General features: G+C 36.9%; 1 protein-coding gene across 1 annotated transcript in view; it reads right to left on the reverse strand.

The window, feature by feature from the left end:
* The window catches only part of LRRC4C (leucine rich repeat containing 4C), a 483,245-nt gene that overhangs the window by 170,631 nt on the left and 287,066 nt on the right, over positions 1-25,548 (reverse strand). Inside the window, exons 3-5 of the mRNA XM_029207040.1 lie at positions 15,774-15,870; positions 11,747-11,862; positions 11,130-11,196 (exon numbers count right to left, since the gene is read on the reverse strand). The gene's annotated coding sequence lies outside the window, so the exon portion shown is untranslated. The remainder of the gene's footprint in view (positions 1-11,129; positions 11,197-11,746; positions 11,863-15,773; positions 15,871-25,548) is intronic.

The raw sequence follows: 25,548 nt of genomic DNA on the forward strand, positions 1-25,548 counted from the left end.
CAGGCTCAGCGGCCATGGCTCATGGGCCCAGCCGCTCCGCGGCATGTGGGATCCTCCCGGACCGGGGCACGAACCCGTGTCCCCTGCATCGGCAGGCGGACTCTCAACCACTGCGCCACCAGGGAAGCCCTGTCCTGTATTTTTATAGCTATAATTTCCTTTCTTATTTTTATTTAGTAACATTTTAAAAGGTAAATATTTGGCAAAATCCAAAGTTGGAAACATTTGTTGAGCCACTGTATATTTATTCATTTTAATGACACGAAAGGTGTTAAAGTCTAGGACTTGCTAGACTGATGACCTTTAAGGGCACTTTGGTCTCTTGAATTTTATGCTTTTATCAGAATCAGAATACGTCTGCCTGGAGAAGCGCTTTCATGTAGATCCACAGAATGGTGTGTTCGACGTTATTCAACCTTTTTTAAAACAAATCAGGTGTCTCAGACTAGTACTGCAGAAAATGCTCCCTAAGTTTCCAGCCTTTTTAGAAAGCCAAATTCTAAAGTGAAATTGATGACATCTTACAAATCCTTGCTCGAATATTCCTTTCACAGCAAAATACGGCATGGGAAAAACGTTAAGAACCAAATTGCTGGTATCACTCACCACAGTCGACTCCTTTGGCGCCCACCACATACAGACCTACAGACCTGTGTCAAATCATCTTCCGTATGTAACAGCGGCCCGAGGGGCCTGGCAGTCCAGACTCTTTTCTCTTGATGTGCTGCTGACAAGCAATGCCATTAAACTAAGCTTCAAGTCATAGAAGGGTGCCTCTAAGTGCCTGTGCAGTCAAATGCCACAGGATTTCAAATGGAAATGACATGAATTAATTTCCTGAGAACAAAAGGAAAGGAAAAATCGAGAAGAAAGGCAGTTTCTTGTAACACAATATGCAGATTGATGGCACCCACTGATTGATTGAAGTGTCAAAAACACACCTTTCAGGTATAAATTAAGGTGCTGAAAGAGTTTGGGGCTCTCTCGCCCTCTCATTCATATGAAATATTAACTGATAAAGTCAAGGTAAAATTAGTTTTTCTTGGTATCTTTAGTTTTTCTTGGTATCTTTAAGCTAAACTTTTGGATGGTTGTCCCTGGTAAAAGATGATGAGATCTGCTCAAAAGGTATCTCATTGTGTGAGGACTAAAATTAAAATTCCTTTTATTGGCTTAGAAAATATTACTTTTCCTAGCTTCAACCCCCTCTCAGCCTTTCTTCAACTTTATCTTCCTTCATTGCTCCCACACCTTAGCTTCTTTCTGTGTGGACAATAGGGTCTTGGCACTAGTTGTTCCCTCCGCCTAGAACATTTTCTCTCTGTTCTTTGCAGACACTGATCTTTTTGATCTTCTGAGAGAGACCATCCCTCCCAGGCAGCTGAGGTAGCCACCCAATGTCTCTCACATCCCCATATTTTAATTTTGGGCAGAACACTTATCTGATTGTCTCCATTTGTGGAGTTGTCTTCGTCTGCTGAAATGGGTTGCCCATGGGAGTAGGGGCACTGCCTTTCTTGTTCATGGCTGTATCCTCTCTTCATGGAATTCACAGGGAAGATACGGGATCCACATTTTTTAAAGAAGAGCTAAGATGGTAAAAAGTGAGATTTGGAAGCCAACTGCACAGCATTGATAAGGAGTAAAGGTGGGGATTTTAGAGGGAGGCCTGTTGTCCCCTGAACAACTATTCTTTTGGTTGCCCTTAGGTAGGGCTTAAATGAATGACAGCTGTGCACAGTCTTATATATATATTCTGTCAAATACAAAAAAAGGGAAGAATATATGTTCCTAACTTCTAGCCATGTACATAATAGTGGGTAAAAGCTTGGGCACTTGAGTCCAACAGCTGAGGTTTGAATATTGGCTCCACTACTTCCTATCTGTGTGATCTTGGGTAAGTCACTAACCTCTTGAAGTCCAGGAGACCTCATCTATCACTGGTCCCACGTATTTCATACATTTATGGGATTAAAGTGAAATAACGCATGAGGAATAGTTAGCACAGTACTGGCATCTCATGAGCACTCATTAGGTATTAGTGATATTTGCTATTGTTAATATGTATATTTTACCAAGCTCTCAGTTACTGTGAGTCCTCTCCTTTCTCCCACACGTTGTTACCTAGCCAGCCAAGTGTTTCTTTTTTTTTTTGCTCTCCCATAATAATGCAGCACATGTGACAAAAAAATACAGAACCTCACTCCATGCTCTCTGGTAAACTCTTCCTTGGTATCTCTACATATTTCATTCAGCCAGAATGTCTGGCTACAGTTACTTTCATCTATACAAATACATAGCAAAATGAATGTTAAAACTGTTTTTGGAAGCATGTTAAAGAAAATGTCATTATGTCCTTATCACTCCTATGAAGATTTAGTTATTGTATCTTTAAAAAGGTCAAGCTTTTCTTCTCCGTATATTTCTAAAGAAAGCTTCAAATGTGGTTGACCTTGAGCTAATTGCTTACCTTTCTGTGTCTCAGTTTGTCTGATTTAAGTGAGTATAATCATTCCTAGCATGGTAGCTCTTCCCTTCATGGCGGTGAGCTGAAAATTAGTTTCTCATGTTCAAAACCAGAGTCACTTTCAAAACTCCCCCTGACACACACCCACACATTCGTTCATTTGTCAGGCTCTCCAGTTCCCCCATGGGTAACATTTTTTTGCATGTGTCTCTTCCTGCACATAACACATGCTTTCACTCCAGTTCAGACTCCGAACACTCTGCCCTGGTCCCAGACTATCTTTTAGTCCCCAGTCTCTCTGTCCTCCAATGGAGCCCCCTCACAGCTGATGCATCACTGAAATCCCCAGCTATCATTTAAAGGAGAAGGGAACATTTATTGAGTGCTTACTATGTGTCAGGCACTGGGCTAAGCACCGGACATGCATTGTCATTGAACTACAGCTCCAATGATTGACATGTCCATGTTCAGAGACTCTCATTAGCTTCTTGATTATGTCCACATTCCTCACTATATTGTGACCCTAATCTTGGTCTGCCATTTACTATTTAATGATCTCAGGCAAGATGTGTAATCTCAAAATACTTCAGTTTGTCAGATAAGGAAATAATAATACAGCCTCATAAGGTAACTGCAGCATTTATTATCTGTGGCACAGTTTGGCATTTGGGGCCAGATAATTCTTTGTTTTTTGGGGGGGATGCTCTATGCCTTGTAGGACGTTTAGCAGCATCCCTGGCCTCTATCCACTAGATGGCAGTATCACCCTGCCTTCTCCCTCCCCCCACACCCCCCCCCTCCCACCCCCATTTTGGAAATGGAAGTGTCTCTAGACATTGCCTAAACATCTTCTCAATACAAACATATTGAAAACTACTAGGGTGCTGGGATGAATAAATTAGATACTTTTAGATGCTGGACATAAACGGTTCCTTCAAGTCTTTTAGTTCTTGGGAATCCTTGTACATTCCCCATGTCCCAGCTTAACCAGAGGACCTGTGGTTCCCAAGATTAGTCCTAGGTTTCCTGCCTCCTTGTTTTGTGGTTCTTTCCACCGACGACACTCTCTTATGCTACTTCTGCCTTGCAAACTCTTAACCATGCTCCAGGATACTTCTACCAGAAATTTCACCAAATTTTTCCCAACTGAATTATAGTTCTCCCTTTAAACATTTTTACCATTATTTTTCTACCTCAATCATTCTGCCAAAATTTATAGTCATTGGTATAATTGCATCATTCTCCTGTTGGAACTGAAAATTCCATGAGAACAAGATTCTTTGTTTTTTACCTTTTTAGCCACAATAGAAGTGAGCACAATTTCTGTCATATATTATTTGTTCATTAAATGTTTGTTAAATTGAATTTAGAGCACAGAAGAAATAAATAATTTATTATAAGACAACGCCTCCAAATGTTCAAGTAAACTAAAAAATGTTAGAGAAGAAAAACTTAAAATTGTATCCAGATGCTTGTTGAAATAATCAGATAATTGAGCCAATAGAGTTTTATTGTTTAAATTATTCATATAACCGCCTTGGTTCTCTGCTTCTCTTCGCACATGTAGGGACAGTTGAGAAAGAATTATAGTTGTCATTTGAAAACTATTAAGTGATTTGCCTACTGATGGAATCTGTATTCTTTTGCTGGAAACAGAATTTATCAAATAAAGGAGGTACAAACAAACCTACACTATTGCTTTATTAATCAAGAGGGAGGGCCAAGGAGGCAACTGCCACTGTGGAATGATGCAAGGTGGAAAGTGAAATGGAACCTTTTTTTCTGCCTCTACCTGTTGTCTTAGAAAAAAGCACCCCCTCCTCCTGTCCACCACAGGAGCATGCGCGCGCACACACACACGCGCACGCACACACACACACACACACACACACACACGCACACAGAGTTTGTTATGGTAGGTGAAATTCCCTGCTCTCTAGGAATTTGAAACCTAGACAAGCTTATACACAGCCACTGTTATGTGATACATCTGTGATAAAGTAGAAAAGACACTGATCTTCAATTTGGAAAACATGAATTCAACATTACCTCTCAACATTAACACTTAACAGCACTGTGACTATATTAGGTTGAATAATGCCCCCCTGCCAAGGATTTCTACATCCTAATCCCCAGAACCTGTGGATATGTTGCCTTATGTAGCAAATGAGACCTCACTGGTATAACTGAGTCAAGGATTTTGAGATGAGGAGATTATCCTGGATTATCCAGGAGGGCTCCAATAAGAGTAAGTAAGGAGGGTCAGAGTTAGAGAGAAATGGATTTGAAGATGTCACGCTGCTGTCTTTGAATAAAGAACAAGGGGCCGCAAGCCAAGGCCATTGGAGGCTGGGGAAGGGCAGGAAACAAACTCACTTGGAGCCTCTAAAAGAAAAGCAACCCTGCTCACACCTTAATTTTATCCCCTTGGAGCTGGGTTTTGATTTCTGAGCTCCAGAAACATAATACATTTGTGCTGTTTTAAGTCACTAAGTTTGTGGTACTTTGGTATAGCGGCCATAGGAAACTATGACAGTGAACTTGATTAAGTCTACTATCTCTTTACGCCTCAGTTTCCAAATTTCTAAAATCTGGGCAATATCTATGTAACCAGATTGTTTGGGTGATATAAAAAGGTAAAGTAGTAGGCATTGGTTATTTTAGCCATTTTACCATGTTTTAGTTATTCTTTTGATATAGCTTCTCAGTTTTCTTTCCAGCACTTAATGTTCAGACACTCAGACAAGGTTGACCACCTAATATGTAGTCATGTGGTAACAAATAACTTGGCCAACCTATTAACAGAACTGTTGTGAGAAGGCAGGTGACGCAAGGCATGCCAACCACAGAATGTTTTACTAGGACAATACGGAAGGAACTTGATCCACTGAGGCTGCCAAAGTAATGTAAACCTATAGCTGTTTGGGGAATTCTTTGCCACCACACAGGAGAGGCTGCCTGAGACAAATGCCAGCAGTGATGAGAACAGAGCTATGAGATTAGCAGTGATAGACTGCACATACTAGTTATTGAGTATCTAGATCTATCCATGCCTAAAGCTACTCCGTTCTGAGAATTTTTTGGTTACACGAGCAAATAGAATGTATGTGTGTATGTGTATATAAATATATGTATATATATATTTATATATATCAGGTAGATTGGATTTTATTTGCTCAAAATGGAAAAAAAACTACTTAAAAGTGTGTCACAAGGAATATACTATAAATATATAAAATCAAGTTATTTTTCTCTATGAAGTATAAGTGCTAATGGTAGAAAATTCAGATAGTACTGACAAAGTGCTTAGCCAAAATAACGAATCATCCCAAACTCCACAATGGGATATAATCACTATTAATATATGAATTTTTTTTAATTCGACTATGAATGAATGCAAAGTGTAGTACGTAGAAGACTTTGGGGTGGTTTTCTAGAGAGTGAGGCATCAAAACTTGACCTTGAAGGATAAGTTTGATTTTGATAGGCAAAAATAAGGAGGAATGTTTTGATAAAGGTACAAAGATAGTTCAATGGAGAAAGGATAGTCATTAAGCAGGAGGTACTGCAACAATTAGATATCCATATGCAAAACTGTGAACTTTGGTCCATACCTCATGCCACATGTGAAAATTAACTCAAAATTGTTCATAGCCCTAACTGTGAAGTGTGAAATTATAAAGCTTGCAGAAGAAAACATAGGCGAAAAGTCTTCATGATCTTGATTTTGGCAAAAATATTTTAATATAATACACATGATCCATAAAAGAAAAAAATAATAAATAGGACTTCACCAAAGTTAAAAGCTTCAGCTCTTGAAAAGACATTTTTAAGAGAAAGGAAAGATAAGCTACAGACGGGAAGAAAATATTTCCAAACCATATATCTCACAAAAGACATACCAGAATACATAAAGAGCTCACAAAACCTAATAAGAAAACAGACAACTCTAACGAGAATGATGCAAATAAGCATATTAAAAGATGCTCAACATCATTAGTGGCTAGGGAAATGCAAGTTAAAACCACCATGAAATGCGATAACACTATATACCTATTAGAATGACTAAGATCAAAAAGTGTTGGCAGGGAAGTGGAGGGTCTAGAACTGTCAGTCATTGCTGGTAGGAATGTAAAATATTAGAAGAGTTTAGTTTACTATATGATACAGCCATTCTACTGAGTATTTATGCAAAGGAAATGAAAGCATATGTCCATACAAAGATCTGTGTACCAACGTTCATAGCATCTTTAATTGCAATAGCTAAAAGCTGGAAACAATCCAAATGTACATCAAAACCTGAATGAATAAGCCAACTGCAGTATACATAGTTAATGGAATATTACTCAGCAATAAGGACCACTACACTTTTGAGAAATGAAATGGCATGAATAAATATGAGAATAATTATGAAAAGAATCTGGACGAAAAGAATTATATACTATATGATTCCTTTTACATAAAACTCCAGCAAACAAAAGTGAATCTGTAATGACAGAAAAAGATCAAGAGTGGCTTGGGAATGAGTTGGGGGAGGAGGGTCAGAATAGAAGGGGGACATGGGATCATGAGGAAACTTTAGGGGGTGATAGATAATTTTATTATCTTGATTATCTTGATTGTGGAGACCAAGATCAAGAGTCTGTGGAGACTGTTTGGCAGTGCTTATATATATCTAAACATATGATATTGTACACTTCAAATACGTCCAATTTATTATATATGAGTTATACCTCAAAGTTGTGGAGAAAAAATGAATGGGAAGGGAGAAAGCATATGAATAATTGCAAGGAAGGGCACGGGGGAGATCTGCGCACAGTAAGTATTCCCATGTGGCCGGATAATAGAGAATATAAAGATAGAGGAAGACTGTCAATTGCATGTGAAGGTATTTCAAGGTAGTTCAGAGCAGAGTTCTGAAGCCAGACTTCCCAAGTTCAAATCCTACCTTTGCCATTTACTAGCTGTGTGACCTTGGATGATTAATTTTTCTCAGTTTGTTCATATTAGAAAATGGAAATAAAAACAGTACCAGCTTCAGAGGGTTGTTCTGAGGGTTAAATAGATATGCAAACTTAATATATGCAAAATATTTATCCCATGCAAACATGACATGGTTACAATAATTTTGGCCATTCCTGTTATTATTATTTTTTAACAGTTGTATTGAGGTACAATCCATATACCATGCAATTCACTCATTTAAATGGACAATTCATGATTTTTAGTACATTTACAGTGGTGCAACCATACTACAGTCTCATTTTAGAACATTCGGTCATCTCAAAAGAAACCTCCCTACCCATTAGTGGTCATTCCCCATCCTTCTCACCTCCCTTTGGCAACCACTAATCGGCTTTCTATTTCTATACATTTGCTTAATCTGTATTCAAATTGCTATTGAACTATATCTATATCATATTCATATTCAACATTTCATATAAATGGAATCATACCATATGTCATCTTTTGTGTCTGGTTTCTTTCATTCAACATAGTGTTTTCAAGTTTCATCCATGTCATAGGATATACCAGAATTTCATTCCTGTTGATTGCCAAATAATTTTCCATTGTGTGGATATAACACATTTTATTCCAGTTATTATTATTGCAGAATAAAGTGTTTTTGATCAAAGGGGAAGGAAAAGGAAGGAGCAGAGGTGTGATCTTAGTAGCTGTCCAGAAGCCCAGGAGCAGCAGGGAATTATATTTGACTAGAGAAAAGAAAGAGTGGTTAAAGAAGAAAACTGAACATTTCACAAACACATGCCAGAGACTCACTCACTTCCTCAGGGCTGGCACAGCCTGGAGTCCAAGGAATAACAGGTGACTCATTCATTCTATGCAGAGGCAACATAAAGAAGAAATTCCTGCTTTCTTACTCCCTTGGTTCTGTCAAGTCATTTCAATCCTTGAAATGTCAGTTTCCTCCAGTCATCTTCCCACCCCTCCATTCATCCCCTCTAGCCCTGGGCTTACCTCCCAGGCCCCTTGTGAGCATCATATCTTATAAAGGTAAAAGTATTTTATTAACCAGAACATACTTTTTAAAGTACAAAAATGCGTCAACAGTACAGCGTTCTAGAGGCGTTTGGAAATTGTTTTCTGATAATCAAAAAATGCTTTAGAGAGCCCTGAATTTCTTAGGCATTGATAGATAAGTAAAGAACAAATCAGAACAAATCACCACCCCCAACTAGTCATTGCAGTTAGTTAAAAATGTTCCAATAGACACCAATGTCCTTGTAGTAGGACTCTACTCTATTCATATTGTACCACACTGCTTGCCACAATTTGCAGGATATCGTGATATTTCAATAAACCTATTTTTAAAGCAAAAACCAAATTGCATATTATTGTGCATCAATCAGTGTGTGCTATATTTTAATGAAATGGTAAAGAGGTATTATTGATAATAACCTAGCTTAAGTTTAATGAGCATGTATTATGTGTCTGACAGTATGCTAATTTCTTTACATTCATTGATTCCCAATAACCCTTCTGTATAGAGGATCTGAAGGCAAGAGAAGCAAGTAACTTTTTTAAGTTTAAAAAGTAATTTGCAAAGCTGGGGCTTTATCCCAGCTTGATTTAAAGCCAAAGCCTTTGAAAAGGATTTTGGTTTACTTTTATTTTTTCCTTTGCTAGAATTAAGGGTAATAATTACGTATCATCTCACATGCAAAGGCTTTAGATTCTACAGAAAGGATATGGAGAGGGTGTCTTGTTTTGCCTTGTCTTTAGACTCCACTTAAAAATATTCCAAAAAACATACACATAAATTCTGCTATTTCAACCGCCACTAACCAGTTCACCTGAGCTATCTCCTAATTCAAATTACACTCCTTGAAGACACTGAGGATTCTTCAGATCCTTTGTGTCATTATCTCTGCCAAAACAGAATATGTCTCCATATTCTGTGCCACCATACTTTATGCTGTCATTTTTTCCAAAACTTTTCAAAACTCAGCTCATCCATGAAATCTTCCACAACTGAGGCGGGAGCCACCCAGACATTCTGTTAATATCTTCAGTGTGATTGATATTTCTCTCCTGCAGTGTGGCAAGAAAGCATATGCATATATGTGGGCAAGCGCATATATCTTTATGTTAATGTGCATCTGTTCTTCTCATCTCTACCACACACTATTAAGATATTAAGCTCCTCGGTTCTGTCCTTGCTTCACTCCACAAAAGAGAATATAAAATCACTGGGTCACCCCAGTGCCTAGCTCCACAGCATGATATACATGTTCAATAAACATTTATTGAACGAGTGAGTGAATGCTCCATGATGACAGTGACAGCCTTGAAGGCTGTCTCACACACAGAGAAAATAAGATCACATACAAATGTAACTGCAAATAGTTTGGCTTCTCAGGTATTTTATTTCTAAGCATTCTTAGCTGAAATGTGCTGTGGAACAGCTGACACTTAGCAGGCAATTTTCATTTCACCTCTGTTTTCCAAATGGTTACCACTTAACTAAATACTCTATCCTTAGAGTGTGCTTTTCCCCCTTCAAGTATGATACTACCATACGATGCTATATGCTTTGGACATCTTTCCTTTAAAGCTATGGAAGTCTTTCATATCTTGTTATTTATCATAGATGTATTCCTTAGGTTAGGGCAAAAGAAGAAAACTAAAGATGAGTCATGGGGTTCTAACCCACCAATTCCCCTCTTTTGTTATTAAAAAAAAAAAAAAAGAATATCTGAAAACTCCAACGTCAGAGTACTGTGGGCCTCTTGCTTTGTTATATCTGATGTCAGACTTCGTTAATGATTACTGTTACTTCAAACAACTGTCATCAGAAATAAACATTATAATGTGTTCTGCTCTACAGAGTCAGAAGAGCTGCCAAAGCTTAAGAAGATTTGAATCATACTGCCTAGATTGTAATCCCACATCCACCTCCTTTCTATCTGAATGACCTTGAACAGTTACTTCTCTTCCCCTCAGTGTCTTTATCTCTGACATGAAGGTTGAAAGGGTGCTTGAGGATTCACTGAGATAATTCCTGGGAAGAGGCTTAGTTCCAGTAATATGCATAGGAAGTCCTTCCTCCATTACTGTTACCAGCCATTATTTTTATGACAATAGTAACGATAAGATAAGAGGATACCATTCAAGATCTCTTAACAGAGAAATTCCTAACCTTTCATGGCACCAACACAGATCCACTCAAGAATGCTAAGTGGAAAGCGATTTCCAGGGAACTTGGATCTACTGGGCTGCTCCCGTCTTACCCTTAAATGCAAAGGACCCTTTCTTTACCTCAGGGTTACTAGCTACTCCATGAATGTGGTATGGTGGTGGTTCTCATTGACAAAAAATGTTGCCTGCCATTTCAGTAAACAATGTATGTTGCCCTCCATCAAGCCATCAGCCACTGCAACTCCCCCCAGTGGTGAACGCTGAGGGGAATTCAGGATGGAGAAAAGCACAATACTGGCCCTAGATAGTTAAAATGCATACGAAAGGAATAATTTTGATGAGCCCAGACTCTCGGATCTTCCTATACGTAGAAAAACACTAAAATTATTAACTTGAGATGTCTGTTTTTTGTGATTAACAGTAATCTCTGGATGACCAACTACGTGTTTTTTGGTTTTGTTTTTTCAGCAAAATCTCCTATATATCCTGGCTTCTCCCTTACCTCTTTGGAAGAGTTCCTCAGAGCTATCGGAGAGGCCGATTCCTGGGCTGTAGTCCTCAGTAAGTTCCTGGAATAAAAACATAACTCTCAATTTTTAGATTGTTCATTTTTTTAGTGGACATTGCAATATTCTAGAAGGGGCAGTGTCAGCAATTTGGATGAAAGAAAAGGGGGCTTAGCTTGAAGGGCATTTACTTGAGAATTTAGTTGCTTCCGAAGATTTGATAGTGGTTATACAAGAGCTCAAGTTCTCCCAAGCAACACGTTGGCACCTTCCTGAGCAGGCACCCTTTCTTTTGCACTTTACAGGCTTTCAGGGTTGTGAATCTGACATTTTCGTCACTGCCACTCAGGTACTCTTTTCACTGAGAACCAAATATGTACCACACCAGAAGTAATCTTGGCTTTACCCTGTTACTGAGCAGCGCATATATTATTGCCTTCCCCTTTCAATCATCCTCAATGTCTCTTTTCAATCCCAGCCCTGGGAATTATATCTCACATTCTTGTTCTTTAGTCCTATTTGTAAATGACCAACTGGTTTTGTTTGAAGTTCCCCTCCCCCATGCTTGTTACCCTATTGCTAGTGGCCATAGCCCCTCAATTCTATGACTTACAGCAACAGGCAAGAGATGTCATCACTTATAAAGTAGGACAATTGGAGTCACAGCTCAGCCCCATTCCCAGGAAAACACGATAGGTCCACAGATCCACCTCCTTTCAAGGCCTCCTTCTAGAGTGAAAACAATATGGATTATAAAGAGGTAGTATGTGTATATATCTTTTCATGGAGGTAGAGGGTCTTCTCTTACCCTTTGAAGAACTTTTCCCTTAGTTTGCAATTTATTTTTTTCCTCTCAAGTTATATACTTACATGCCTATTTATTTCTGTTAAAAAAAGAATATACAAAAAGAATAAGCCATAACCTTATTATTCAGATTTCTTTCTATACATATAAAATACATAATATATATGTAACATATAATTATTGATATCATATTTGCACAAATTACTGTAATCAGATTTTTTAAATTAATAATGTATTGTGAACATATTCTCATGTCTATATATTCAGAGCAGCAACTTCATTACTAATGACTGTATAGTGTTTTATTATATCAACAGGCCGTATTATAAGAAATCTTTTGTTTTCAGGTATTTAGGTTGTTTCTAATATATTGCAACTGTTTACAATGCTCCAGTGCTTATGCATGTACATATATCTATATTCATTTGTTTACTGATTTCTTTAAGATAAATCTTAGTAAAGAAAATGTTAGGTCAGAGGCAGGCACATTTTAAAGACTTTTGATAACATGCCATGTTAGTCTCCAGAAAGTTTTATCAAGTTACACTCTCAACATCCATTTATAAAAACACTATTTCTCTATACTCTTGTCACTACTGAGTGTTTTAATTCAGTTTTTAATGTAAAGATCTAGGAGGAGGCATCCCATAGGGCTTGAGATCTCCCTGAATAGGGCTACACCAGATTTATGGTGTAAATATTTGTTAACGAGGGCCTGAGTCATGGGAATGTGGGCATGCTTTTTCTATTACCATGAACTCTATGAATCAGCTCTAATAACTCTTTCAGCCACTACCAATACTGCCACATTTCAGAGACAACCCAAACCGGAAAAAGCTATGTATTTTTTATCAAAAAATTCCCATGGATGTGATAATAGCAAATATCCTTTTAGTTCTCTTTAGATTGGGGCAATAATATTGTTTCACTTCAAATTACATATCTCATTTTAGACATTGGGGGATCTAATTTATAGATAGGTTTCCAGGAATAAGTGGAACTCTATTTGTTCCTAAATAAAAATGTCAATCATCAAGGAACAGCCACTGCAATTTACCCATGTAGATTTCTACTTTTTGTATATGAATCACAAACCTGACAAGGCTATTTGGAACCTTACTTGTTCCAATCTGTTGCACTGTTTGTTTGACCACCTTCCAGAAGACAGTAATTCTCAGTCCTTCTATTAGCAAGGAGAAGTCAGAAATAAGTGCTGGTAGGCCAATTCCTATTAGGATAACATTTCCAAATGGGACAAAAATCTGCATGCCAGAGTTTATATACAATAGATAGGGAAGAGCTGTGATAGTTAATCAGAGGAATGGTTGTATTCTCTGACCTCCCCTAAGATTTTAATATGTTTTTGCAGAAGGTTGTTGGAAAATTTCCCTGAATATCCAAACATTCCTACAGAACCTGCTATCCATTCATTTTACTAACTGATTCAAAATACGATTAGATACTTCATAAATCTCAAGAAAAAATTAAAATTAGAATGCCCCCACTATGGTTTGATTTTATTATGCTGTGATTTATTGGTGCACAGGAACCAGATAGCCTTGAACTTCTGAGGTAAATTCTTTAGGATAGATCTATCAGGGATGGATAATAGCTTCCTCTTAAGTTACCTGTGTTTTTTTTGTTTTATGTTTTTTCATTTTGGTTTCCTAATGCTATGCTAAAAGAATAATGTTATAAAGGATTTGAGGATATGGAAAAAGGGGAGAAAACTGATATGGACTCATTTAAAAACAGATGGTTAAACATGTATATTTTGGAAAATTGTCTAATATATTTAAAATTAATTATTCATTCAATCATTTTTTTCAACAGATATATTTATTTTTACTAAATATCAACAGTGAGCACATCTTTGGTTGAACTTCATCTGGAGGAATCCTGAGGTCTTAAATTAGGGTTCTAAATTAGGATTTGCATTTGTTTCTTTCTGGAGCAGAAAGCCCTACTAACCTAGAACCACTTTATCCCTCCCCTCGTTAAGGTTTTTGCTTTATGAAAGATTTTTAGGTTTGGCTCCCCCAGTGAATTTCCAGTCTTTTTTATATCCTTACTGGTCCTTTTCTCTCTTTCAGCAAAAGATTTTTCATTTTGGGGGACTAGTTGATTTCATACTTTCAAGCTTACATAAACCTTGCAGAAATACAACTTTTGAGTGTCAAAGTTAAAAGGTTGATCAATCTAGTAGTCCCTTGACATTCTTTAAGGATATACCCAAGAGACATTTGCCAATAATTAACTTTCTAAATGTCACTGTAGTACATACATTTTTGTAGATCACCCACGTTAGTAGGTGATACACCCTTTATGCTACAAGGTGCTGTGGATTAAATAATATTAAATATAGACTCCTTCATCCTGATGCTAAGCCCTATCTCATTTTTGATGATTAATTATTCTCCATGATATGTATTCGTGGTGGAGTGGCAAATCCAGATGACTGCTGTTCCATTATAGAAGATAAAACTTTCCTATCCATTGTATGTTTTCTTTTGCTACTCCAGTATAACCAAGGGGAGGGCAAACCACCAAAATCTGACCAAATTGCATGGCCAAAATAAAACTTTTTCTTGCATGATCTTGAATCTCAGATGAAGAAATAGCAAGATGAAAGGGAACATGGTTCATTTATTCTAGAGGCACCAACCAGTTGAAACTATTAAGTGGGTGCTGCTACCAAGACCTTCTACAGATGCTTGGCTTGGTCCATAGCCCTATACCAAGTCTATTATTTTACTTTTCTTCAAGCTTATGATTGTTTTTCTATACTTTCAATAAGTTTCCTTTCCTTGGTTTTATGTTTACCAACAAATAAATCCAGGAGACACAGATGATATATTAAATTACAATTACAATTCCCATCGAGACAAGTCCACTAAAAAGTCAGCTAAGCTCACTTACCTGGATAAACTGTTCCCTCCACACCCTCTTTACAGAATAATTTAATAGTATGCCTGAAAAATTAAAAATTACTATATGTAATGGGATTTTTAAAAACAGTAAAAACCACAAATGCCAGCAGTCTATCATATAGCCATATGCTCTGTGACAATACAGACAACATGCCCATTGTGATTCTAATAATACATGATGTCTAACAGGCAGTTGGCAAAAATTCTGCTTAGAATCTGGCTTGCTTCTTTAAGCAGGAGAAATCACAGTGCTGTGGCTCCCTCCATCACTCAGGAGGGGTTCTCTTAGCGTGCTACCAGGTTAACAAAATCCTCATGCAAACTGTAAAGAGCCCTTCCTCTTCTTGGCAGGACTCTCCTATTCTTCAATGGTATTTGGGAAGAACACTTATTCCCTATCTCTATTTTATTTCTCCATTGGAAAAAAATTCCATTATATTAGCTATTCTGGCTTCTCTGTACTTGCCTTACTCTCTCTCCTTCCCTTGGTCATTAGAGTTGCTTATGTGATTGGTGAACTGGGGAGCAAAACTTCGTCGGTTATAGTTTAACCCATTCTCTTCACTTTCAGCTTTAGGGCTGGGTATTTACAGGAAGAAGAATTCACACCTGGTATCTACACTGGAAATTTTACGGGGCAGCCTGCCATGTCGAGAGAGCCTGCAGTTGCCTAGCACTTCCAGGGACTGGATGGGTAAATCTATCTAGTGCTGGAGTTAAATGTTAGGAAGCTTACATGCTGAAACAACATTTTCAGATATTAACTGCATCATTTATAAAAAGTGGAATCTGGCTTTCCATTTGTCTACTCTTTTGACTTATAGAACATCACTTTTGTTCTGAACTTTGTAAGCTAGAATGGAAGCCACAAGAAAACAGGTTAGTGGTACTTGGAACTTACTTACCGTATCAAAATTTCTCAACCGGTCCTGATCTTCCCGAGAAAATCCAAAGAGGTTAGAGAAGTGTTCTGGATTTCTGTGGATAACGTTTCTTTTATACCTGGAGGAAGACAACACAAATATCATATTTTTAAATCATACTATACAATTGAGAACAAATTTAGTGTTAGATATTCCAGCCTGTCATGCTCCCCCAATAGAATTTAGTCATTCATTTTTCTAATACAGATAGACAGACATAAACACTGACATAGATGCAAAGATAGAGATACAGATATTTACTGTAGTTTACTCATTTCTAAATTTGCTGATCCTTCTTTCCTTTGTCAATGGTCAGTGCATTGCATTACTGAAGTGTGTCATGTGTCATACACACTTCATTGGAGAAGCTTGGGAGACTTCTTACTTTTACCTCATCCCTCTGTCATAAGTTGAAAACAATAGAGATAATTATCAGTTTATTCTAACCCTAATAGCCAAATGGACATTAAAAAAGCTAGAAAACATACACTGTAATTAACATATTTCTCAGTTTGATATAGCAATAAAGAAAATAAGTAAATACAGGTATTAGACTAAGAATCGAACTAGATTCAATTCATAACCCTACCATAATTAGGTAGGCAATTTTGGACAAGTATCTAAACTTTTCCATGTCTTAATCTCTCCACATATAAACTTAAGAGCTTTGCGCAGAATTTCCTCCAAGTCCCCTGCCATCTTTCAAATTCTGTGATAATTTTCCTTCTGAGGATGTGGTGTGATATAGGTAGCATTGTCAGGAGGAATTTATGGTAGCAAAGTCCTCATGTTTAGATAAATCTTGAATTTTTGTAAATTTATTCTAGGTACTCAGTTACTGGCTTCTATCTCTGCTGGGCAATTAGTTACTTGTAGGTAAATAATACTAGATTGACTGTAATCAATTTCAGGTTTTTCTATTGAATAAATCAACTATGTATCTCATGGACTTTAGTAAAATTGGATTTTTTAATTCACAGGATTCATAACCCTTTGGGGCCAGTGGCTCAGCTGTCTATCTTCCTGTTATGCTAATGTTGAGAGGAAGACGTTGGAATTCTGTAGAAACTGCAGGACTAGAGGCTATTTGTAAGATAGCTTACAGAATTTGACATTATATCATGACTTTTTCTCCCTGTCAGATATCTTCCAAGGGAAAAATATTTCTGGGTGAAGTATTCATATCTAATTGTTATTTCATATATCATTGCCCTGCAAAAACAATAACAATTCCTAAAATTGAGAATTGAGTGATAACTACAATTACTGTTTACAAAGATAATTTTAAAACTGACCCATGAACGTTTTTTGTTGTTGTTAGTAAGTAATGGAGAGTAATTTAAGCCTGTGTTACATAACCGGTGCTGGAATAAACTCTCCACATTTTACAGATTAAGCCTTATAACTACCCTATTAAAATTTTGAATTATGATTCTCGTTTTATAGGTGAAGAAACTGAGGCATGAGTCAACTGCCCAAAGAGAGATAATAAGTGGTGAAGTTAGCAGGTTTGTGTGATCCCAGAGTCTACAGTCCTTACTATGCTATATACCCTGGCCCTACAGAGCTTGTTGGCTACACCTAGGCCAGTAAATATTCAATTTCAATAGGTTCTCTCAGTCCTTTATTATCTGAGCCTCTGAATGCATTGGTTGGTATTTTTTCTTTTGGCATATGAAGGTCTTGTCTGATTTCTCTCCAGGACTATGGTTTTTGTATTTCATTTCTGTGTTCAGGAGAACAAAATGCTGCTTTTTCCATCTTCTAGCCTGAGTTTTCTGCCTGGTATTTAGCGTGTTTCAAATAAATGTGTGTATATCAGGATGCTCACTTTGTACGCATGTGAGTACAGAGAAGTGAGCTAGGTGGGGCTGCCTGCAGGTGCAGAGGCATCAGAGGTGAAGAAGCACTGTAGTGGGTGGTTGTGAAGAGAAGAACCAAGCAGAGAGTTTGTTGATCAGAACAAAGTGAATCATATCATTACACAGACTCACAGAATGTGGGTCTGGAAGAGGCCTCACTAATCAATTAGTTCAAATTTCATAGTGTATAAGTGAAGGAAATAAGATATAAGGTGTTCAGGAACTAAGACCAGGTTTCTGGATTTCATCCATCCACCCAACGTCTCAATAGTAACACCAAATCCTTAATTACATGTTCATATGCATCTCTTCAAAAAGAAATTTACTACTCTAGGTCTGCATGTATCAATCACACTGTGTGATTTAAGACCCAGAGAGAATAATGCTCATGAAAAAGACCTCGAGGTCAGACCAACCTGAGTCCTAGGGCCAGCAACATCCCTTTCTGTTTGTGGAACTTTAGGAAAGTGACTTAATCTCTTTATGGGACAGTTTCCTAATCTGTAAAATAGGGTAATGAGAGAAGCTTCCTCTCTGTGCTGTTCTGGGGATTAAGTGAGAAATTGTTTTAAAAGGATCTGGCACAGAGTAAGGAAGCATATACAAAAATTACCAGATATCATCTTCATCAGCATTATCATCAGCATCATTTCTCTTATGTGACGTCTTAAGACATCCTTTGAAAAATGTGTTTTCCTTTTAAATAAGGAACTATAAATCCCGATGAAAGAGATTCTGGATGAAGAACTAACAAAATAGACTGAAATCACCAGCACGGTCCCAGAGACTTTAGGTTTCTCATCAGTGAAATGGAAAAGACACTGATCTCCATATATATTTGAAATCACATATGCAATACTCTGAAAGAATACATTCAGAATTTGATCTTTTGCTGAGGACTGTCTAAATCAGTGGCACTCAAAGCCAGAAGTTCTCATAGCTTCTCATAGCTAGGCCTCATAACTAAAACAAAATGATTTTACATAACAAAACAAGAGAGAGAAGAAGAGAAAGCCTCATTTTTTTTCTTAATCATAAGTTGGTGTGAAGAGATGTCCATTTGGATTCTGCTTCTAGAGAGCTCAGTTATGCAGTATTCATAAAAAATAGTTCCAAATCAATACAACATGTTTTGAATTTACATTAACATTTAAATTAATGAGAAGCTTAATGTGAACTATGGCGCGTTAGCTGTTTAGGACTATGTTCCTTCTTGCCAACTTGGAACAGGGTCTATTGACTCACCTTCTCAGTCTCATAAACAGCTTCCAGACTTTATGTATTTTCAGTGCCAGAGGACTTTCAGGCTGGTGAAAGCTGCCATACTGACATCACCAGGGATTGAAGTTGGCCCTCTCCAACTAAAGATGTAAAATGCTTCCAGCAACTACACACACTTTCCCTTAAGGTCAGATTGCCATACACAGTTGTCAACCCTGGGAATTCTCTAAGATCAGAGCTTACTCCACACCCTCTGGTCACCATTCATTTATCTAACAAATTTTTCTAAAGCACCAACTATGGACATAGAACTGTGATAAAACAACACAGATTCTACTTCAAGGAATTCATCATCTATTGAATGATACAGCACATATATACATATATAAACAATTCTAGAATAATATGACATCTTCTATGATAAAAGAAGGTACATACTGGGTGCAATTAGAGGCACTTGAATTAGATTGGAGGAGAATTAAGAACAGCCTTCTGAAGAAATAAGGCTTGAAAGACAAGGAAGAACTAGACAATCAAAGAAGAGCAGAAACTCTCACCACTCAAGAGGGGACAGCTCTGAGTGACTTTGCTTCAATGAACAACAAGTTCTGAATGATTAGAGTGAGAGGTGGGGAAAATGTGTTTGTGTGTGTTTGTGTATGTGTATATACACATATACACAAAGTGTGGGCGTAAGAAATTAACATGCATGGTTAGGCAGGGACAAGTTCATGAGAGATCTCACATGCCACACTAAGAAGTTTGGACACAATCCTTAAAATGATACAAATGCAGATGGTCTGTTGTATTTTTGTCTATTTTAACAAACTTATAGAGAAGTTTCAAGTTCACAGCAAACTTGAACAAGAAGTACAGAGTTCCCATATATCTCCTATCCCCACGCATGCAAAACCTCCCACACTATGGACATCCCACACCACAGTGATACATTTTTTACAATTAATGACCCTACTTTGACACACCATTATCACCCAAAGTTTATAGTTTGCGTGAGTTCAATCTTGGTATTGTATATTTTATGGGTTTGGACAAAAGTATAATGACATGTATCTACCATTATAGTACCATACATAGTAGTATAACTGCCCTAAAAATCTTCTGTGCTTCACGTATTCATCTCTCCCCTCTCTCCCCACAACCCAGGGCAACGAATGATTTTTTTAATTGTCTCCATAATTTTGACTTTTCCAGAATGTCATACAGTTGAAATTGTATAGTATGTAGCCTTTTCAGATTGGCTTCTTTCACTTAATAATGTGCACTAAGATTCTTCCATGTTGTTTTTTTTTTTTTGATGGCTTGATAGCTCATTTCTTTTTAGTACTGAATAATATTCCATTGTCTGGATATATAACAGTTTATTTATCCATTTACCTACTGAAGGACATATTGCTTGCTTCCAAGTTTTGGCAATTATGAATTAATCTGCTATAAACATCTGTGTGCAGGTGTTTATGTGGACATAAGTCTTCAATTCTTTTGGGTAAATACCAAGAAGCACAATTGCTGGATAGTATGATAAGAGTATAGTTAGTTTTGTAAGAAATCATCAAACTGTCTTCCAAGGTGGCTGTACCATTTTGCATTCCCACCAGCAGTGAATGAGAGTTCCTGTTGCTCCACATCTTCACCAGCATTTGGTATTGTCAATGTTTTCAATTTTGGCCAGTCTGATAGGTATGTAGTGTTGTCATTGTTTTAATTTACATTGCCCTAATAACGTAGGATAAGGAGCATCATTTCACATGTGTATTTGTTATCTGTATATCTTCTTTGGTGAGGTGTCTCTTCAGGTCTTTGTCCTGTTTTTTTAATGGGGTTGTTTTCTTATTGTTGAGTTTTACAAGTTCTTTGTGTATTTCGGATAACAGTCGATTATCAGATGTATCTTTTGCAAACATTTTCTCCCATTCCTCTCATTCTCCTGACAGTGTCTTTCACAGAGCAGAACTTTTTAATTTGAATAAGGTTCAACTTATCAATTATTTCTTTCATGGATCATACCTTTGGTGGCTTGACAAAAAAGTCATTGCTATATCCAATGTCATCTGGGATTTCTTGTATGTTATCTTCTAGGAGTTTTATAATTTTCCATTTTACATTTGTGAAGGGTATAAGGTCTGTGTCTAGATCCTTTTTTTTTTTTTTTTTGTATGTGGATGTCTAGTTGTTCCAACACCATTCCAGAGATACCTACCAAAACTTTTTTTTTTTTCAAGCTCTTAGTCAACACTATATGGTCAGCTAATAATCATAATTATTAAAAACTAGTAAACTGGTATTGTATTTATTGGCAAATAAATGTCTTAATACTTGGCATTAAAATAATAGAAATGGCCCTCTATTGGTGAAATTAAAGGTATTCATTATATGTGGGTTGACTTACATATTTTGGGGACACTCCTCATTTTTATATTAACACAGTTTAAGAATCAAGTGAGGCATGAAGCTTATATCCTTATGTTAGGAAAGATACCTGAGGCTTGATGCATACATTTTTCTCTGCCCAGCCATGAGTTAGAAGAATATTTCATTGGCTGATCCAACTAAAACAATATACAAATTCTGCCTCTGGAATGCTGTCTGCTGAAAGGTGGCATTCAGAGCACCTAAAAGAACAAAAGATGGAACTTTGTTGCATTTTCAGAGCTATTTTTTGATTAGTCACCAATGCAAGCATGTATGTCTAAAAAACATTTGTGTTCTTGGCAAAATCAGGTCAGCAACTTTGCTTTGCTATGACCTAGTAATGAGAGTATAGCTAATTCTTATTCAGCTCAGGCTTCTGAATTGCCTGTTACTATCTACCAAAAAGAGTCTAGTGCCTACATGTTGTGCAGGACCAAAGCATCTTAGATCAATTTGCAACACTTAACATGGCCAAGGAGCAAACAGGAAACTGCTGCATCCTGAGTGTGATAAGAAAGATACTGTTAGAAATAGACATTGGAAGTGAGAGTAGCATGACATATATACACTACCGAATGTAAATTAGTTAGCTAGTGGGAAGCAGCAGCAGAGCACAGGGAGATCAGCTCAGTGTTTTACGATGACCTAGAGGGGTGGGATGAGGAGGATGGGAGGAATATTCGGGGGGAAGGGATATGGGGACATGTGTATGTATATGGCTGATTCACTTTGTTGTACAACAGAAACTAACACAGTATTGTGAAGCAATTATACTCCAATAAAGATCTATTAAAAAAAAAGAAATAGACATTGAAGAGGTAGACAAGAAGAAAAAATGCAGGGACTTTTAGCTCCTGATAATATTTTTGGGTTGAATTCTCAGTGTAATAGGAATCATGTAAGATATAAGAAGAGAGTACCTCTGATCTGCTTTACATTTTTTAAAGATGATATTAACCAAAGTGTAGAAAATAGATTGCAATGGTAAGACTGGGTTCAGGGAGGAAAGTTGAGGAATACTTCAGAAGTCCAGACAAGAGTAATAAAGGCTCAGACACAGTGATAGAAATGGATGTGAGAAATGTGGATGGACTTTGAGACATTTTTTGGGAAAAAATCTCAGTGGGATTTGCTTGTTGATTGGAAGTGAAAAATAGGACAAGGAAAGACTCCTAGGTTTGGGGCAGCTGGTGGGAAATCTTCAATGCTGAATGTGGCTACTGGAGAAGGTATGTGCTGGAGGGTTGAGGTTCAGGCTTACTGCTAAGGGGTGTCTCTAGCAATGGCAGAGGAAGACATATCATAAGCCTTCTGTTGACTTCCCCATGGATCCATGCAGAAAGTCACTGATTCCCACCACAGGGCTTTCAACACAGACTACCTGTGGAGGGCACTTGCCCAGTGGGGCCATGTGAGATGTCTTGTTCACACTGGAAGGCCTCTTTTTTCATGTCTAAGTAGAAAGAACCAAATGGGAAGTGTCAGTGTTTCAGATGTATTTCAAATTCATTGAGCCTTAGTGTTTCATTGTAGAAAATGAATGACCAAGAAGAAGGTGTCTATCTTTATCTACCATCATTAAGAAGATAATATTCATCAAAAGCTATAGAGCTTCAAAATTATTCTTGGTTCTTAGTTCAGTGCATGAATATGTTTTCATAGTCATTGATTTAGTCAATTAGTCATTCCATCTGTCAGTCTATTGGTCAGAGGTTCGCTTAATAAACATTTCCCATAAATTAGCCATGCACTGGCTAAGTACTGGAGATGAGTCTTATATGACTCTTCTTTGGTCTCTATATCTCCTAGATATTTAGCCTGTTAAGCACCAACAAAAAAATATCTCAAATTTATTTATTTATTTTTAAATTTTTATTGGAGTATAGTTGATTTAGATTTTTAAAAAAATTTTTATTGGAGTACAGTTGATTTACTATGTTGTATTAGTTTTAGGTATACAGCAAAGTGAATCTGTTATACATGTACATATATCCACTCTTTCTTAGATTCTTTTCCCATATAGGCCATTTCAGAGTATTGAGTAGAGTTCCCTGTGCTATACACTGGTCGTTATTAGTTATCTGTTTTATATATAGTAGTGTGTATATGTCAACCTCAGTCTCCAAATTTATCCCCCCTTAACCCCTGGTAACCATACGTTTGTTTTCTACATCTGTAACTTTATTTCTGTTTTGTAGATAAGTTCATTTGTACCCCCTTTTTTTTTAGATTCCACATATAAGTGATATCATATGATATTTGTCTTTCTCATTACTCAGCCAAAAAAAAAAAAGAATGAAATAATGCCATTTGCAGCAACATGGATGGACCTAGAGATTGCCATACTGACTGAAGTAAGTCAGACAGAGAAAGTCAAATGCAACTTAGAAAATTGACTTCACTGCATTCTATATTGACTCTGGTACTATTGTAAAAATTAAGGATCAAACAAACAATAAAATTTATTACTTTTATATTTGATTTATGAAATCTCTACATTCTTTAGAAAATCAGATTTTATTTTTATTTTATACTTCCAATTTCTAATTGTCGATGTATTTGAGATTCTTTTTTTAAGGAATGGGATCAATATATACATATATATAATTTCATGATCTTTACACATGTTAATAGGTATGTAATGTAAATACTAACTAGATTTATACACAAGCCTACTCAAACTGAAATATTTTCACGTATATTTTAAAATAATTTTGTTTGCATAGGGAGAACTAAAATGAAAACATTTACACCCAAACTAGATATTATACTGTACTTTTCCATGGCCTGTATAGCTTTGAATAGAGACTTTTCAACATTCGGTGTCACAGTATTTCATCTAAAGTGAAATTAATACTATGAAGCCACTTTAAACTATTCTTATTTAACATGAGAATCAGGAGGCTGGTGTCCAGGAAGTTTTCTAGGCTCTTTGGTTTTTAATCTCAAAATAACAGAGCACATCATTACTATTATCTGTAGTAAAAAGGTTAAGAAAGCAAGAGGTGAATTGTGAAAAAGAATATATTCACATCATTTTCAGTTCAGTGGTACAATATAAGAAGTCAACATGTTGTAATTTTTTCTCATAGTTTTCTTTAGTTATTGGAGACAACTAAAGTGGTTGACAAGTTACATGTATTTGTGAAATAATGTAATCACATTTTCTCTTGTACTTCTCTAAGGCGGGCAATAAGAGTCAACTACTGAGGTAACTCTTACTGGATCAACATTTAACAATTGAGGTACAGGACATTTATTTCCTGAGGGTTTATGACCAGGTTGAAAAAAAATTGGTAATCTCAGGAATTCCTGGGTGGTATCACTTTTTAGTTTATTTTTGCCTCAGAGATTAATAATCATGATGATTATTTCTGCCATAAATTAAAAATAGGAGAGAACTTGTATCTATTCAAATATGGACTATTTTATGGTTTCAGGGCTGTCAGCTGAAGCCATGTCACATGAGCCATGCTCAAAGGCTATAAGGGTATGGAGTCTGCAGAAAGCAAACAGACTTGGAGGACACTGGCCAGGAATCAGGGTCCCTTCATTGTTCTGGGAAAATGCAATGAAAACTGTTTGGTGTGCCTCAAGGCATAGAATAAGAACTCAATGTGGTGATGACAGGAAATGCAATTTCAGCTCAGTGTAAAACTAAGTGTCTAAGCCATCAAAGTTATCCAAGGGTAGAATAGACTGCCTTTGAAGGTAGTGAGTTTATTGTCATTTGAGTATTTAAGTGTAGGCTGCACAGCCACTTGGTAATTACTTTCTTACTTAATATAGTGTTATTCTCTGAATCCAATGAGTTATGCCAGTTGGTATTAATTTAATGAAGAAGAGGCAGTTGAATTATGAACATATATGAATTGCTGTTGCTTGTGTGGTAGAGTTTGAGATGGAATTAGTAGCATTGGCCTAAGTGCCATAACATATAAATGAACATGGGAGAAGCAGCTTTTTCTGATGGAGCTTTCTCTACATACATGGCCTTTAAAAATCAAATACACTTGAGCAGTGTGTTAGTTTCCTAGGACTGCAATAACAAAGTACCATAAATGGAGTGGCTTTAAACAACAGAAATTTATTCTCTTACAGTTCTGGAAGCCAGAAGTTCAAAATCAGATGTGGGGGTGACATGACATCAGGAAAATGGCAATGAGATGTCCCTTGGACATATTCTCCTCTTAGCAACAATGATTTGGCATCCATCCACAGACAAAAGTGCCTTCATGGGAGCT

Source organism: Monodon monoceros, unplaced genomic scaffold (assembly GCF_005190385.1).
Source record: "Monodon monoceros isolate NGI ecotype Baffin Bay Population unplaced genomic scaffold, NGI_Narwhal_1 Super_Scaffold_7, whole genome shotgun sequence".
NCBI classification, from domain to species: Eukaryota; Metazoa; Chordata; class Mammalia; order Artiodactyla; family Monodontidae; genus Monodon; species Monodon monoceros.